The sequence below is a fragment of the Arvicanthis niloticus genome, chromosome 2 (assembly GCF_011762505.2).
Source record: "Arvicanthis niloticus isolate mArvNil1 chromosome 2, mArvNil1.pat.X, whole genome shotgun sequence".
In the NCBI taxonomy this organism is placed as follows: Eukaryota; Metazoa; Chordata; class Mammalia; order Rodentia; family Muridae; genus Arvicanthis; species Arvicanthis niloticus.
In genome coordinates this window covers 125,857,447-125,875,366 of record NC_047659.1, presented here as the reverse complement: position 1 = coordinate 125,875,366, position 17,920 = coordinate 125,857,447, and the positions used below count along the sequence as shown (strand labels likewise).

Below are 17,920 nucleotides of genomic sequence, written 5' to 3'. Positions count from 1 at the left end.
ACACACACACACACACACACACACAAATTTCAAACAAACAAATAAATGAAAATTTCAAAGCTGTCCCAGTGGTGAACAGCACTGGCTGCTTCTCCAGAGGACCAGAGCTTAATTCCCAGCCCCCACATGGCAGCACGCAATCACTCATATCTCCAGTCCCAGAGCATCTGATGCCCTCTTCTGGCCTCTGCAGGCACCAGCCATGCATGCAGCACACAGACATACATACATACAGGTAAAACACCCAGACACATAAAATAAAAATAAGTATTTTTAAAATCAGAAATAAAGTTTAAAAAGTACATGACCTTGAACAAGTCCCTTCCCCCTCTTTGATTTTCTGATCACAGAGCAAGCACATGGCAATGACAAAGTAAGAAATAAGACAGGAATCCAGCCCTCAAGACGGACAGGGGCAAGCCTTCACCTTCTCATGCATGGCATGGCTGGCACTGGGCAGCATGACACACAGAAAGGGGGCAAGGGACTCTGTAGCACCCAGCTCCACGCTCTGAGGAGATCAGTGGCTCTTCGCGACTGTGGGTTATTTTATCCAGTGTACGTTCCGGAATGTTCCCAATCATCTCCCTATTGTTGGACATTTAGTTCCAATTTGCTGCCATTACAGATGAGCTCTGATGGGGATTTATCCAAAGGAATTCATTCAAAGGAAATGAAAAGCCAGATGCTCAGATAAGATGCTACCCAACCCACAGAATGATTGACAGGGGACCAGCCCTTCTCTATCTCACCAAGTCTGAAGCTGAATTCCCCACCCCCACATCGTTCCTCCCTCAACCTGGCAAGCCACACGACATCCCACGGAGGGACATCTTAATGGGGCTTCAACCTTCCTCCTTTCCCAGCACAACTCTCCAAGGGGAGATTTCTCTGCAAGGTCACAGTCTCTGTGGGGCACACACCGGCCAGAGACCTTTCCCAAACAGGATCCCACCACACTCCTCCGCAGGCCAAATCCTTGCAAAGGTCCCCAGCATCTCCAGGCTCACGTCCAGCCCAAATCCCTCAGCCTGACATTTAAAAGACAGAAGGGAGAGAGGAGAAATCCTCAGAGTTGCTGCGGTATGCCAGCACCACAGAGAGACCTTATGTAATAACACACCATGAGGGTCCCACAGCCCAAAGCAACAAAGCCATGTCCCCAAGGCCACGGAGCTGGTCCCAAGCAGAGTGAATCGGACAGCTTGCTCAGACACACAGGCACAAGCTGACTTTCTGACCCTCCCTGGACTTGTCTCCTGCACATAGTGTCACCTCTGTTCTTCAAAGGAATCCATTTTTCCTCCCACACCCCAAAGCATTCAAACTCTCACCTGGCAGTAGTGGCCAGCCTTCCCCGAGCATCAAACTAGGCAGACACTGTAGTGTACGCTTACCTCTGGGGCCAAGAAGGCTCTGTCATCCATGACTTGATAAGACCTTTAGAGGTATGTGTCTGTGTATCTGTGTGGGTGTGCACGCCCTCAAAGGCCAGAAGAAGATAATAGTGGTCAGGTTCCCTACAAATGGGGTTACAGACAGTAATACTCACTAGGAGCGGTGGGAACAAATTCTGGTCCTCTGCTAGAGCAGCAAACGGGTAATCACTGAGCTGTCTCTTCGAATTTTTAAATTTTTATTTATCATCATCATCACCACTATCATCACCACCATCACCACCATCATCACCACCATCACTACCATCATCACCACCATCACCATCATCATTAGTAGGTATGTGGGTGTGTGCACCACGGCACGGCATGGCCATCAAAGGAAAACTTTCAAGAGTCAGCTTCCACTTCTACTGTAGACAGATCCCAGATCAGCAGGCTTGTCCAGCAAGCCCCTGTGCTCACTAAGCCATCTTGCTGGCCCTTCCTCTTTGCTCAGTTTTTGGTGACTGAATCTCACTCACTATGTGACTTAATGCTGGCTAGTGGGGAGCTTACTCTGTATCCCAAGCCAGTCTCAAATTCACGGCAATCCTCCTGCTTCAGCCTCCCAAGTTCTGCTATTATCGACATGTGCACCATGGCCAGCTTGCCCAGCAAGACCTGAGGCTTTTGAGAAATGGCACTCATCTGATTGGATGATCACTTCCAAATGAACAAAACCAAAGATGACCCTGGAGGGTACAGGCTGGTTGCCTCTGAGAGCTCTGGAAAGCGGCTCTGACCCAGCCTGCCTCCCTGACCCTTTAGCTTCCTTCAGTAATCTACTAATGTGATCTAAAAAGTGGGAGGAAGAAAAGTCGCTCCCTCACAGGGTTTTGTGAGGAATGTAGGAGTTGTACACGTAAGACATGAAAATAGTTTCTGGCATGTAGTAAGAGCTCAATAAATGTTAGCTGTTGCTATTCTCATCCATAAGTCTCCTTCCTACTAAGAAAGCAGGGCCAGCTTGCTGCCACCCCCAGCCAGGCACAGGTCCCTGCTGACAGAGATACTGTCCCAGCCCGTGCTTGTACATTTCCCTCTGTGTGGCTTCTGGCCGCTGGATCCAGCCCTACCAAACGTAGCAGGGGGCAAGCGACAGAGCCAGGTAGCAAGCAGAAGGTCAATGCTGACCCCTCCCACCCATACCTCTTTGACCCAGATACTCAAGGCCAGGATTGCATTCAGCCCGCCGAGCTAACCTTGGCTCACCATGCTCAATGCATGGACTTCTCTATCTGGACCAGTGCTTGTCTACTAGCTAATTACTGGGTTCCACTGGACACTAACCAGGTGCTCCCAGACACTGTCCCTGGTAGAATGTCATGGTAAAGGGAGAGAGGCTCTGGCCTCCTACAGCCCCGCACTTTCCAGTTGTGTGACCTCGGGCAGGCAAGCTCTGTGAGCCTCTGTTCATCTGTTAAGTGCATAATAATATTATCTAATAGTGCCGCTGGGACAGGAGAGGATGTGAAGCACTTATCAGGGCTGGCACACACTAAGTGCTCAATAAAACCATCTCCCTGATTGTACAGTCACTAGTGCTGCTCCAGGATGAAATGATCATGTCCCTTTAATAAGGAGTGCAGAGAAGTCGAAGTCTAGACACGGTGTGAGGTTGGAGCATCCCACTGCAGCTGGTCTAGTCAAGAGACCTTTTCTACGTCCCCCCCACCCCCCGGCAGCTCGGGCTCAGAATATCTCTGGACCCAAGAGCCCTTTCCATCCTGGATACACCAAGAGGATCCAAGGCCCTTTATGAGCTAGTTTCCATTGTTCACCTCATGGGAGAAGAGCTGAGAGGCAATGTGAGGGCTCTCCTAAAAGGGGGCCATGACCTCCAGCCTGTAGGGTACATCCTCTGGCAGAGTGCTATATAAAGAGTAACAACCATAGCAGCCAGGGAGCAGGCATTTGGGCAAGGAAGAGAAACCTTAACCAAAAAGCTTAAGTCCTCAACACATCAGTGCTGGCTCTTGCTCAGGAGCTGTGACCTTGGACAAGTCTCATCCTCCCTAGACCTTTACCCACTTCTCTATATTAATGCCGTGAGCACAGGGACCTGCTTGTCCTTGTGTGGGGCTCTACCATAGAACCCCTTCAAGAAGCTCACAGAGCTGGCCTGGAGCTCGCCACAACACCCAGGGAATGCTTTGACAGAAACCAGAAACAAAGTTATCCCCGCCCCCCCCCCCCCCCCAATGCTCTCCTCCAGGACTGCTGTCCTCCAAATCCTAGAGACTGTGTGCTGTAAGCCATAAATTTTGTGCATCAGTATCAGTTTCTGGGGACATGGGATCTCAGGCTGGCCACCAGAAGTTAGCTGCTCCATGACTGGCAGAGCCTCTCTAGGCCACCATGAGTGACAAGAAGCTGGTACAGGCTGCCTCTGCCACAAGCTCCATCTGGAGTCATGGATGGGTGGCAGGCACACAGCACTTCTATTCTGTATACCCCAGCCTAGGACACGAGACTCTGAGGCCACCATCCAACTGCTGTGATTCTAGAAGTCTCCTAATGCTCACAGAGACCAGGCTGATGGAGCAGCTGGCCCCTGCACAGCTCCAGAGAGGTCCTAAATCCAGCCCTGTTACACTCCCACCTTGGTGTGCAAGAGAGGTAACATGCCAATCCAGAGTGATGGTAGGAACACGTGGTTAGTTCTCCCCAGCCCCCACCACCCAATGCATCACAGAGCTCTGGGGGAAGCAAGAACCAAGAGCCATGGCTGTCAGGAGAAAGAGGGGCAGCAGCTTCAGAATATTCTCTGGGTGCTTGGTCAGCCTTTCCAGAACCATGGACTCTCTGGCCCATACAGCCAGTCGCTGACTTCAGCACCCAATAAATACCATAGTGGCTTGAGTCACCTAAACACCTATGCCTGTCACCAAGACTATGCCTTTGCCTCTTGGGAACTTAAGCTCTCCAAGTGTGACGGTTCCAGGTACAGTTGACACACACGAAGCATCTATCTCTGATCAGGGGGTACAACTACCAGACAGTCTGAATCCTCAGATGTTTATATACCCAGCTCAGGTAGGGAAAAGAGGAGGAATGAGGAGGCAATACAAGTGAGAAAAGGGTCTGTAAGCAAAGGATGAGGAAGATGCTGAGAACAGTATCTAGCCAAGATACCGTCCTGCAGCGTCAGAAGCCTAGAGAAGAAAACCAGAGAGCTTTGGGCCACCAAAGGAGGCAGCTGGGATGGCTTTCCAGACCAGAGTGGGCCAGCTTCCTGAGCCCACCGCCCAGCAACGGCTCATTCTACACCAAGGTGCCAGCTGACACCTCTGACTCCTGGCACTGAGGAAGCTGCAGGGGTGAGAGGACCAGCAAAGGTCTCCCCAACACTGGCCAAGGGGGCCAACAGCCTTCAGACTCAGCTCCTAATCTCACCCCGTCTCTTCCCCCCACGGCTGGAGGCTGGGCCTAGACGTAGCACGCCCCGGGTCCCCCATGCCATCTGATCACCGGTCCCCACGTGCCTACCTGGGCCTGGGGGTCCCCATCTCGGGCCGGCTGGGCGAGGGCCGGTCCCCTCGGCTCCTCCGGGCCCGCAGGCCGCGGGGCGGGGCGGCGCGGGCGGGCTCTGCGGAGCAGCCTGTTCCCCGACACCCCCGCCCGCTGATGGATGCCGACTGCAGCAGCGGCGGCGGCCGCGGCGGTCGGCGTGCGCCGGGGGCTGGGCACCGTGCCCACAGCCCCGGGCCTGGCGCCCGCCGCGCGGCCCGCCCCCGCCGCGGCCTCCGCGCCCAGCCCAGGGGCGGCCGCGAGCCTGCCTCCTCGCTCGCGGCGCCCAGCCCCTGCCTCCGCCTCCTCGGCTGCCTGCCTTGCCTCCCCCGCCCTTTCCCCGCCACCCCGCGGTCCACTGCGGGACGAGATGGCCGTCTCCGCCCTGGCCCTGGCCAGCCGGCCTCCTCGCTCGCTAGCTCGCTCGCGGGCTCTCTGGGCCAAGCCCTAGTGGGGGCTTAGGGAGAGAGATGGGGGGAGGGGAGAAGAAGGAGGAGGATCCCTGACTCAGAAGAGGTGACTCAGCCTCTGTGGGCCTCCCAACCCACAGAGTCGGGTCCCCTTCACTCCCCTACCGATCCCTTTCACTCCCCTGCAAGCTCAGCACGGGGACAGAACCCGCCTGGGACATAGCGTTGTTCTCCCAGTAGGGAAGCCGCAAGGCAACTGCCTTCCGGGAATCATTCGGCATGAGTGTCCCTAGGGTGGGTGTGCTCCCCAGTACCTCTGTGCCTCGGTGACCATGACAGTAGTGTAACAGCAAAGGAATCCTTTAGGGACCTGGGTCGAGATGTTTATTATGTATAAGGACACGCGGTGGTGTGTGCTCCCAGGGTCTACGAAGGGGCCACAGAGGTCATGGCTCAAAGCCAAGCTAAACCTTACTCCTCCACTCCAGCCGCACAGTTACAACCCAAAAAGCCAGTTCCACCAGGTCACCTCCCTCTTATCCAAGCCTTTGGCAGCCAAAGAGCACGTTGGAAAAAAAAGAGGGCCTGGGTTCCAATCTAGTTCTACAACTGGTTCAGCAAGTACTCCTGGCAAGCTACTGCCATGCTCCAGGCTTCAGTTTGTAAACCATGAAAGACAGGATTAGACTTGGACTTAACCTGGCTCCGGATCCCAGTGTGTGGGAAGGCCTGGGAGAAATGGCAGCAACTCATACATGGTCACCAAAGACGGTCACCATGAATCTACAATGGCAACCCATGTGATCCTCACTCCCTCAACATCACCATCAGCTCCACGCATGCTCATTCTTTCATTCTTCCAATCACCCTGCATACCTACTATGTGCAAGCCAATGTCTGGTCCATAGTACTCAAGCCCTCTGTCATCCCCCTCTCCCCACACCACACACACACACACACACACACACACACACACACATTGCAGTTGTGTCTGTACTATCTTTACTGGGCAGAGACTGGGGGAGGTGAAGAGGGTGGGGGAGGTAGGAAATGGGGGGTGTCCCACACTCCCTCCCCCTTCCTTTTAGGTAACATTAGATTGCAGCCCCACACCTAGAACCTTACAGCACTCCTTAGGGAAATCCCTTTGCTCAACCTCCAAGCCAGGCCTTTTCCTTAGTGTGGACAAGTCCCTTCTTCATTGGATGCTCAAGAGTAAGCTCCTTGCTGCTGCCAGCTGTCCACTAGTCTGAGGAGTGGGCAAGAGCAGTATGACACTAGCCAACCCCACTCCAGACAAGAGGTGGAAAACCAATCAGCTTAAGCCAAGTGGGCGGGGCTTCCTCCCAGACCTTATCTCCAAGAGTCCTTTACCCAAGGAGCCTCACACAGGTCCTTAGCAGTATGGCCTCCAAGCAAGTCGCTGACTCTCAAGGGTATACACTATTCGTGAGCCATGTTTATTCAAATTAATGACTGGAACAACCTGCCGAACTCACTGAGTGTCATCAGAGGAACTTGCTGCTCTGTGGGTACAGTTGTGGAGAGGCCTCCCTCAGCTGCCTGCCTCCAGGCATTTTGCTTCCCGGCTAACCTTTCCTCTTCTGCTTTCTCAACCACAAGCTCCCAAGGCTGCAGAGCCAAGGCCCTCCCCATTCCTCAGTTTAACTCTTTCCCAGACACGCCCTCTCTTTTCCCCATCCCTCCCCATCCCTCCCCTGGGGCAGAGCCTGGTTCCCAGCCTCCTAGGCCCTCTCACTTTCCCAGGAAAACCCAGGCTACTTCAGGACCAAAGCAGGATGTTCCCAGACTTCATTTTAGATTCATATCTAAAGGGCCCAATTCACTTCCGGTCAGTGGCAACACACTGGAGGCTGGGCTGTCTCTGGAATGATGTCTGTCTCTCTTTCTATTGCTTTTATCATTATTTTTCTGGGATTCTCTTCTAGGTCTGTCATTAGCGGTTTCCAGTTTGCAAAGTATCTGATTCCACAGCATCATCTGAGTTAACACCCCCCTCCCCCAAGTTATAAAGAAGCAACCAGGGCCCAGAGTGGTGAGTGATTTGGCCAAGGTCAGTCTACACAGTAATGTGGGCTCTGGACCCTTCCACTTTCCCCACGTGATTTCTCCAAAGAAATTACAAACAAGACACAGCATGGGAACTCTAAAGATGCACGGGTTCTGCGGGCATCGCTGAAATCACTACCCTGGTACTTTTCTGCTTCCATTCTCCAAACAGGGAAATTGAGGCACGGGATTCAACACCACCCTGCCTCTCACCATAGAGAAACATCAGGCACCCTGATGAGAAAGAGCCCTTCGCCCCATGTCCTTAGGAGTGCTTGAGGCTGCTTCCAGCCCTGGTCTTCTACAAGTTGACCTCTCTGAGCCTCATGAGGGGAACTCCCTGCTGTCCTCCTGTTACTGGGGTGCTGTGAGGGTTAACAGCAGGGGCTCACAGGAAGAGGGCAGGATACTGTACTTCCTGTCGGCTCTGCCTAAGAAGGAGGAGAAAGTGCTTCCTCTTAAATTTTAACAACGAGGGGACCTGAAAGTGTAGAAGTCTAAGATCCCAGAAAGCCAGGACACAGAAGACAGAGCACACAGCATCAGCCCCAGGCCTCCACAACTATGGTGGGTCAGAGACTCCACCAAACTTCAGACAGGACTCTTCCACCACCCTTTGACCTTTCAGAGGAGAAACTCAGGCCCTAAGAGATTTTATCATCTGGGGATTGGGGGTAATCTGTTCTCAGTGCTGTCCCTGCCTCCCCCCACCACCACCACCTTTCTTTTAGGAAGCAGTGATGTTTATCCTGAGGCCTGGATGCCAGAGAAGGGTCCAATGGGTGAGGACAGTAGAGGGCCCTAGAGACTGACTTCCATGCCACTTGCCTAGCACGTCCCGAGTCTGGAACATTCACGGGATTAATCCCTGAAACAATTGACAATTGCCAGGCCCTGAAATTACCGATCCTTTTCACAGCTGAAGTGACTGAGCTTCAGAGGACTGATGAGGTGCCAATGCTCACCCGCTGATAAATGACAGGACTAGAATGTGACCAGAGAGCCATCTGATGCCAAACACTGAGCCTCAACCATCAGAGACTCCCCCTTGCCTCTAGGCCTGCGCTAATTAACACAGATGCCTCTGGCCACGGGTAGCTGCCAAGAACCTGAAATGTACAAATGGAAACGTGCAGTAAACTTAAGACAGAGAGTGGATTTTGAAGTCTAAGAACTAAAATTAAAGAGAATGTTTATATATCTCAAAAAATCTTGTTTTAATATTATGGGACTGGGCCTGCTGGAATCTGTGGTACCCCCAGGTTCAGACAGGTCAAGGCATTGGCAAGGTCATAGAACTCAGTACAAAGAGTGCCCCCCATACCTTGTACCAACCCTTCACATGGGCAGCTGCTATGAAATCCCAGCACTTGAGAGATGGAGGTAGGAGAATCAGGAGTTCAACACTAGCCTGTCTCAAACTAACTAACTAAAAGCTTATATATATATATATATATATATATATCTCAAATTAAGTAAAACCTCATTAGAATGATTTCATTTGGGGTGTGTGTGTGTGTGTGTGTGTTTAGGGATCCAGCCCAGGATCTTGTGCATGCTAGGCAAGCACTCTATCCCTAAACTATAACCTCAGTCCTGTATGTCGTGCATGCATAGGTACATGTATGTATACATGTATGTTAGTGCATGTGGAATACATCGGGTGCTTTCTACCTGATCTTTTTGAGACAGGGCCTCCTCACTGAACCCAGTAGCTGGACTAACCAGACTGGCCTCAAAGTCACAGAGATCCAACCCGTCTGCTTCCCCAGTGCTGGGATTAAAGGTATGGACCACACTCGGCATTTTTTTGTTTGTTTGTTTTTGTTTTTTGACATAAAGTTTTGCTATGTTGCCCAGTGATCTGGACTTGAACTCCTGAACTCAAGAGCTCCTCCCACCTCAGCTTCTCAAGTGCTGGGACTAAGAGCATGTGTGAGCAGCTCTTTTGTCCTTTTAATTGTATGTATGACTTGCACATGTGGCCCACGCTGTGTTTCTTTTGGTTAGTATAGACTTGGATACTCTGAAATCTTGATGGTGCCCATGGAGATAAGAAAAGGTATCTTGGAGGAGGGGAAGCTAAGATACCCTGGATTAAAACAGAGGTCACACAACAAGGGTATTTAAGGGCAAAGGATCTGCAAGACATCTGGCTCTGGCCTCAGAGGACAGCAGGGCCTGGGTGGGCTGAGCTAAGCCGCAGGCAGCTAAGAGCTGGGCCAGAGGGAGGAAGCTACTGGAGCCAAACTTTCTAAAGCAGTGTGTCCCACGGGCTTGGGAAGCTCTGCCTGGCGAGGCTCTTCTCCCTCAGTGCTGGCACTCTCGAGAAGACACTGCAGGGCAGCTGGGGCCAAGCGGAAGGAGAAGGCTGGGTTGGATGAGTAACAGGACTCACATGGCAGAGACCCTCACCTGCTAGCTGCTCCCCTCCACTTTACTAGGAAGTCTCCCCAAACCGCAGTCCCCAAGGGCATCACCTCCTCTTGAACCTTGGCCTAGATTGGAAACTGAATGCTCCCACATAAGGTCTGGTGTAGACGGCTGCGGGTGCCTTAAAGCTGCATGGCAGGCCATGAGAATAAAGCACTAACTAGCTCATAGTTAGTACAGCACAGTGGAAGAGCCAAGCTGCCCACGTGAAGGGCTGGTACAAGGTGAGGCATTCTTCAATACAGGAGCTCCATGACCTTGCCAATGACTTGACCAGCCTGAACCTGGGGATATGTACCATAGGCATTCCCTCTTAGTGATGCTACAGGATCACAGGACATTATCCACCAAGGGGGCATGGCAGCTCAGATGCCCTCCCCCGGCACAGGTAAGACCCCACCTCAGCTACCTCTGCAGTACTCCTTAGTCTCTCGCAGGTACACATATCCTCAAGATTGTATTCCCTCCAAGGAAAGCCACCCCAACCCCACTTCCTGCACCCCCCTTCTCTGCTTGCCACACTCTTGTCTCCTCCCATCTCCTCTTCTGAATCCAGGCTCAGTTGTCAAAGTGGGGCTCTGAAGCTTTCCCTCCACTGCCATCTTGGTATCCACAAGCAAGCCCTGGGCAGAGCTGGACATCGTCATGGCATGGACAACAAACAGACTATTACTGCTGATTTCCAGGAGCCCAGCAGGGGGCAGACTCTGCTCACCTTCCCAGTGTCTTCAGCAGTACCTCACTGAGGAAAGAACTCACCTCAGCTTGACTCTTGAGACCTTTGCCAGGCTGATCTCTCCTTGTGCCTCACTCTTAGCCTCAGAAGCTATGTGATTTGCTGTCAGACTGATGGTTCTGGGTACCCAGGGTACAGTAGCTCTGACACATGCTTGCTCTCACACGAGCTTTTTCCTCTGCCTGGATGAATTTTCCCTTCCCCACGGTCACTCTTCTAGTCGTCCTCCAGGAAGTCCTTCCTCATTCCCTCCTGAGACACCCCCTATGGCTAGTTACAACAATGGCCCCTCCCAGTGGCCATGGGTTATGTGACTTGCAGAAGGCTTAACCCCCTGGTACACTGTGGCTTTAGAAGCCACTTTCATCTTTCAAACCACAAGGACCCTTTGGTAGTCACGTATGGCACACCCTGGTCACCCTCACCCCAGAGCCAAAGGTCAGGAAGCAAGTGGAGTCAGGGGTCCACCCGAATGTCAGGACACCCCAAGGATGAGTTCTGGCACCTCAATTTCACCTTGGCTACAATTCCTTCTGGGGTCCCCATGCTTCCAGCCACTGTCTGGGAAACGTGCCTTCCTCTGGGAGTCTGGGAATCATGCTGTTGGGGCTGAATATTAAAAAAAAAAAAATGTGGCCAAGTTCCCACTGGATGCAGACTGCCACCCAGCCTGTCAGGAGCCGGAAGTGTCAGCTGAGGTTTCATTGTTGTGGCTTCTCAGGTTCCTTGCAGTCAGAGGAGATCTCTGAGAGCATCACTTAGAGGCTGGGAGGAGGGGGATGATAGGAGAAGAGCTGCCTGTGGTCCCGGTGTGGGAAGAGGCTGCAGCATCACTGTCAATCAGCAGCATCTTTGCAGAGTGTTAGAATCCACAGCTATAGGCTGGCATGGTGCCTAGCAATTTGCCTACATTTTCCATCTTAAATCTCTCACTACCCTGTAAAGCAAAATTACATACCCACCTTGATTTTACAGGGGATGGAATTGAAGTCACTAGTCCAGCGTCCTTTGGTAATGGAGAGAGGATGCAAGATTCAGCCCCAGAAATACCTAACTCGGGAACTTGTGTTTGTCCCCTCATGACCCTGCCCTGCATTCATTTGGCAAAACACAATATACTGTGGAGATGATGAGACGGTTTTTAGGTCTTGTCAAGAGACAATTACACAAAGCATGTGTCTATTTGTGATGCCCTTATGTGCACTGTTGTATCTATGTTACGATTTCAATAATTTACATATTGTGTGTGTGCACGTGCACACGTGTGCACATGCAGGCCTGCATGTTTGTGAAAGGATGAGTGACAGCTAAAGGACAGCCTTGGCTGCTCTTCTGAAGATGCTGTCTACCTAGTTTGTGTTTGCAACAGGATCTCTCACAGCCATAGGGATCTGCCTGCCTCTTGTTCCCGGGGCCCTGAGATTACAAGCAAGGGCCACCAGGCCTGGCTTATTTGAAAAAAAAAAAAACCAAAAACATGGCTCCTAAAGATTTAACTTGTATCTTCAAAGTATCCCCCAGCTCAAGAAAGGTGCTTGCGCGCTCTCTCTCTCTCTCTCTCTCTCTCTCTCTCTCTCTCTCTCTCTTTTAAAGATAGGTTCTCATGATCTTTACCAGTGTCTGGAACTCACTATGTAGATTAAGCTGGTGAACTCACAGAGATCTGCCTGCCTCTGCCTCCTACATACTGGAATTAAAGGCATGAGCTACCATGCCTGACCTGAGAAAGAAAAAAAAAATGTTTTCTATAAGCTGATGTGAAATACTCTTAGCATTAGGGTCTCAAAACAGCAAGATGTCTCTTTCTTTCTTTCTTTCCAACGGTCTCTACATTCAAATAAGAACAGATCTGAATACCTCATGAACCACCAAACCAGGCCAGACAAAAATTCACCTGCTGCTCGTCACTCTGCTGACAAAAATGTGCTTGCCTCCCAGTCTCCACCCTGGGACCACCCAGCCAATATTCCATTTGCACAAGTTGGCGCTGCTCTGCAGACTTTGCAACCTTCTCCTCATCCATCCATCTGCAGAGACCAGACGGCCAGACCAGCCGCTGTACCACCACTTAATCCCAGCTTTAGAAGGCAGCCAGGCACCAACGTCTGGGTGTACCCATCTACTTGTACCAGGCCAGGCTGGGTAGAGAAAATGTCTGTGAGTAAACACAGCCTTCTGCTTCAACTGCTCCCGCTTGGACTCCCCTGGCCAACAGGGCCCTCTGTGACTTTTATCTCCCTGCCCAAAATAACCATTGGCTTCCATGGCTCTCTGGGCATGGACCAGACTGGTAGGAGCCTGGGCAGCTGGAGGATAGGAATGACACATTATCATCTTTGCTTCCCAGTGCACCAGTGCAAGTCTGTGGCATTTATCTAGCTCTTCTGTATACTTGGAAGGGACCTGTGGTGGGAAGGAAGAGCTCGCTATGGGAAATGGTCACATGATCTCAAAGCTCACAGTTCAGGAGAAAATAAACTAGGGAGTCCAGCCAATTGCGGTAGAATGCAGAAATCAGGAAAGATGCAAAGGAAAAGGATGATGCTTGGAGGAATTTGGAAGGGAAAGAAACTGGAGAAAAACAGATGTCAAAGGCTTTCAGGAAGAGGTGGCACTTGGACTGAGCTCTGAAGGCAGGGCTGCAGAACAAGCTGGAGTGAAAGCTCTCCAAAAACAGGTGTGGTGGGAAGGACACGGTAAGTGCAGGAGACTGGGTGCACGTGGCGTGGCCCCTGGGATGTTGAGCATTGAGGCTGGGGCTGGAAAGGCAGATGGTGCCAATCCGAGCCTTGCATGACATTCCAAGTGGTTTCTTGCCCTGTCTAGCAGCCAGTCACATGTGACCTATATTTAAACCAAAGAAAATGAAACAAAGTGTAAAATTCACAGCCACACAGTCAGCGGTTATCAGAGCGGACTCTGAAGGTTTGAACCAGTTGGTGGTTGCAGAAACTTCTGCTGTATAGTGAAGGGAGACAACAGGAGAGCAGGTAAGGACTTGGGTTTGAGGCAGGATACAGCTTGAGATGGTTTGTGCCCGACAGGGAATGACTGTGGGGTAGCAAAGGTCAGGAACCAAGGTGAGAGCCATTAAACCAGTCCAGCGGAGATCAAGATGCATTTCTCAAGTGAGAAGGGTGAGAGAGCTTGCTGTCCAAGCCTGATGACCTGAGTTCAAATCCCCAGACCCCAGTAAAAGCCAGGCATGGGCATGTATTTCTGTAATTGAAGTGGTACACATGTCCATAATCCCCGAGCACACCTGGAGTGAGGGATGGAAAGACAGGTCAATCCCCAGAGCTGGAGGGCCCAGGTAAACACTGCAGCTAAAAAAGAGACTCAAATGAGGAAGTGAGAACAGAAATGTGAGGTTGTCCTCTGACATCTACATGTCTGTGGTGACATAAATGTGCCCGTGAACATGCACATATGCATACAAACACAGGAAATAAAAGAATCCTGTCTCTTCCGTCCCTCTTTTCTTCCTATCGGTAAGCAGAGGAGCAGTGGTTCTCCATGTGTGGTCCCTGCAGCAGCAGAATTACCTGGAACTCATGGTCGTGGGATCCTCAGAATCCTCCCATACCTACTGAATCGGAAGCTAGTCCCCCTGTCATTATGATGAATTCTAACAGTTGGCATCTGCAGCATAGAGTCATACCACAGTTTCAGAGCAACCCTGGCCTCCGGAGTCAGTGGACCAGGCTCTCCGTCCTGCCTCAGCCATTCGGTAGGAGTGCTTAATCTCTCCGTGTCCCTGTTTCCTTGTTACAGCTCTGTGTGGTTACTGTAAGAGTTAACAGAGGTGATCTGTCTTAGAAAATGCTCAACTAAGCCAGCCATGCTGGCACATGCCTTTAATTCCAGCACTTGGGAAGCAGAGACAAGAGGATCTCTAGGAGTTCAAGGACAGCCAGAGATACATAGTGAGACCCTATGTCAGAAAAAAAGAAAAAGAAAAATATCTAACTAAAACAAGTATTCAATGGTCATTACTTGGAAGGCAGAGACAGGAGGATAGTGAGTTTGGGCCAGCCTGGGCTACAGAGTAAGACCCTGTCTCAAGAAGAAAAAGATAGAAACAAACAAACACACAAACATTTCTAGACAGAGTTGCTCTGTACAAGGGACTCCCTGAAACCCATGCATAAATCACTCTCTGAGTCATGAATAGTTAGAACACTGGCCTAGGTGGTCTCCAATCAACAATGATAAGTCCCCACCCCAACCCTCTGTGTGTGTGTATGTGTGTGTGTGTATGTGTGTGTGTGTGTGTGTGTGTTCTGTATTCTTATCTAATTTAAAGAAACCCTTTCTATGCATGCATACATTGGAAAGATATATAACTTTTCACTTTTGTTATACATATTGAGATGGGATCACATTCTACAGACCAGGCTAGCCTCAAACTTGCAAATCTTTATCCTGCAGTAGACAGTCCACCAAGAAAGATTTGAATGGGCTTTGGCAGAATACTGTTGAAGACTGGATCATTGCTGTTTCCCTTCCAGAACCTGTCCCAACCTGGCTAGCTGTCTCCAGAGTTCTTCATGAGCATGTAGTCCTGAAACACACCTTGCTTGTTCCCTCTGCTGCTTCCCCCCAAATAGACAGATTGTCCCTAGCTCTGCAGAACAGAAGGAGCAGAACCTGGCTTGCCTCTCATCCCTGCTCCACTCCAAATCCTTGGCTCAGAGGCCAACCAATAAAGAGGCTCCCCAAATCCCATCCCGACTCACCCCCCCCACTCCCACTTTAGTATCCAAGCCAATGGCTGTAACTTCGAATACCTCGTAGTATGGTCACTTGGAACAGACCAGGGTTATTTTCAGAGGACAGGTGACAGTACATAGGGTAATTCTACTGTTAGAGCTACAACTGCCACCCCCAGCTCCCACGGATCACTGCCCACCACATGCTCTAGTCTGTCAACCTGGCCAGGGAAGCCATGCCAACCTCTAGGATGGATGGCCTGGATTACTAACCATGCTTATCACACCAGGCTAGGCCCAGCATCGCAGCAGGGAGAGGGTACCAGGTGTGGAAAGGGGCAGCCAGACTGCAGCAGCAGCAGCAGCAGCAGCAGCAGCAGCAGCAGCAGCAGCAGCAGTCTCCCCTGACTGCTGGGGACAGCCCTGGTGCTGTTTGTATTTTGATGCTAATTCCGCTTCCCCAAGAGGGGCTGCCTGGGCAGGAGTGAATCATATATTCAAGACTTCATGTGACCCTTCTAATGAATAAAGATTTCAAGGAAACCAATCACTGGGTCAGTAGGCAGGACTTCCGGGTTGGACTGAGGGACAGCGGAGGCAGGAGAAAAGAGGCTGGCTTTTGAGTAGGAAGGAGCCAGCGGAGACCCCCACCCGGTTCAGGAAGCAGATCAGTTGGGATCCGCTACTGGAGGATTTAACTTAGCATGGCTTACTCTTAGGATGCTACTTGTTGTGCCCGGTGATTGTGTTGCCTTTTGATTCTAAACTAAAATCGTGTGGCTCACTGGTTAAGAGTGAGCACTGCTCTTCCAGAGGACCTGAGTTCAGTCCCCCCACCCCCCATCAGGCAGCTCAACAACTGGAAACTCCAGCTCTAGGGGATCCAGCGCCCTCTCCTGGCCTCCATGGGTACATATGCACACACACCGAATATTTTTTTTTTAAATATATAAATTGTGTCTATGTATAAACATACCTATCTGTATGTGTATACATGTGGAGACCAGGTATTCAATGGCTTGGGACTCCCCAAACAGGCTAGACTGGTTGGCCAGCAAGCCCCCAAGGATCTCTGGATCTTCAGTGCTGGGATCACAAGCACATGTCACCACAACCAGCTTTTAAAAACATAACAACAAAACAAAAAACATGACTCTAGGGTCAAATTCAGCTCCTCCTACTTTTTGTTTGGTTGGTTTGTTGGTTTGGTTTTTAAGAGAAGGTTTTTCTGTGTAGACCTGGCTGTCCTGGAACTGGTTCTGTAGACCAAGCAGGCCTTGAACTCAAAGAAATGTACCAGCTTCTGCCTCCCAAGCGCTGGGATCAAGGGCATGTGGCCCCACTGCCTGGTGCTCGTGCTTTAAAACATGTAACTTTTTAATGTTACCAGAGGGGGTTTTTTTTGTTTTTTTTTCCCCCAATGGGATCATTTCAATTTGCTTGTCTGGGCTTTGTTTTTCTCATTCTGTGGCATACATGTGGACAAGTATTATTTATATTTGAGAGACTGCACCCTCATCTCTGGCCACTCACACTCATAGCTTCTTGCTAGAACTATTCAAAGTCCTTCCTGGAATCCCAACAGAGCCCCCATTTCAGCCCCTCTCTGCCTTTGAACTTTGCTGCCCTTCTCAGCCACTCCCTGGAGTGTCACTAATTGGGAGCCCTGCCAGCAGGTCCCCATCATCTTCTGACATAGGCCCCACAGTGGAAGTCCCGTCCAGGGTTCCATGCCCATGAATCCAGCCTGGCCAGAGGCTTTCCAGTTCCCTCATTCAACAGCAAAGAAAAAAAGAAAAGAAAACAATGATAAGAAATGCTGCCCTGTGACAAAGCCACGTCTGCTCCCTTTAGGTCCCATTTGAAACCACATCGTGGAGTAGACAGAGCCCGTCTTGCAGAAGAAGAAGCTGACTGAGGCCCAGCAAGCATAGCAGCCACAACTTGTAGAGTCACAATGTATCAGGATGCCAGCGCTGGTCTGATTTTGACATACAAGAAGCAGGAAGAACTGAGCGGCTTGTACTAAGCCTGTGGTCTACAGAAAGTCAGGTTCCCCAGAGTCTCTGCTCCTCCCCCTCCTCCCTTCCTGGCAAGGATCCCAATGGTTGCACCACCATCTCCTCCCAGAACCCTACAAAAGCCCATCTGGGGCCACGTGCCCTGCATCCCCACACCAACCCATCACCATTCCCTCCCTCCTCTGGCAATGGGTCCTGCTGCCTCCTCGGGTCTCCTAGCAACAAGACATCCTGCAGTGTCTCTGCTCTCCACCTCTGGGCTCTTCCAGCTGGGTCTATCTCACCCAGGGAGGGGACTGCTGGCTTGTCCCTCTCATGGGGGTCACTGCACCCACAGGGGGCAGATGGAAGCAAAGCAAAGTAGTTGAGCCAGCCTGCACAGCCCCCATGCTGGGCCTGCTCTCAGCCTCCACATTTGGGGCATGGGCTCTGGCTGTGGCAACCATTTCTTGAGCCTATGACTAAATGCTGACTGAGACAAAAAAATGGAGCCAAATCCTAGGGTTTCAATTCTAGTAGACTCCAACATACTTTTTTGCACTTTTACAATACATGGATTCTTCCCACTAGAATATTTAATGTTCAAAGCAAT

At 51.0% G+C, this 17,920-nt stretch overlaps 1 protein-coding gene across 5 annotated transcripts in view; it reads right to left on the bottom strand.

Annotated features, from left to right (window-relative positions):
* Positions 1–17,920, bottom strand: part of Epb41l1 (erythrocyte membrane protein band 4.1 like 1) — a 119,836-nt gene that overhangs the window by 61,857 nt on the left and 40,059 nt on the right. The window contains exon 1 of one of the 5 annotated variants that reach the window (XM_034495471.2): positions 4,926–5,143. The exons of the other annotated variants lie outside the window; for them this stretch is intronic. The gene's annotated coding sequence lies outside the window, so the exon portion shown is untranslated. Of the gene's footprint in view, positions 1–4,925; positions 5,144–17,920 lie in introns of those variants that run through there. 5 annotated transcript variants of the gene reach the window in all.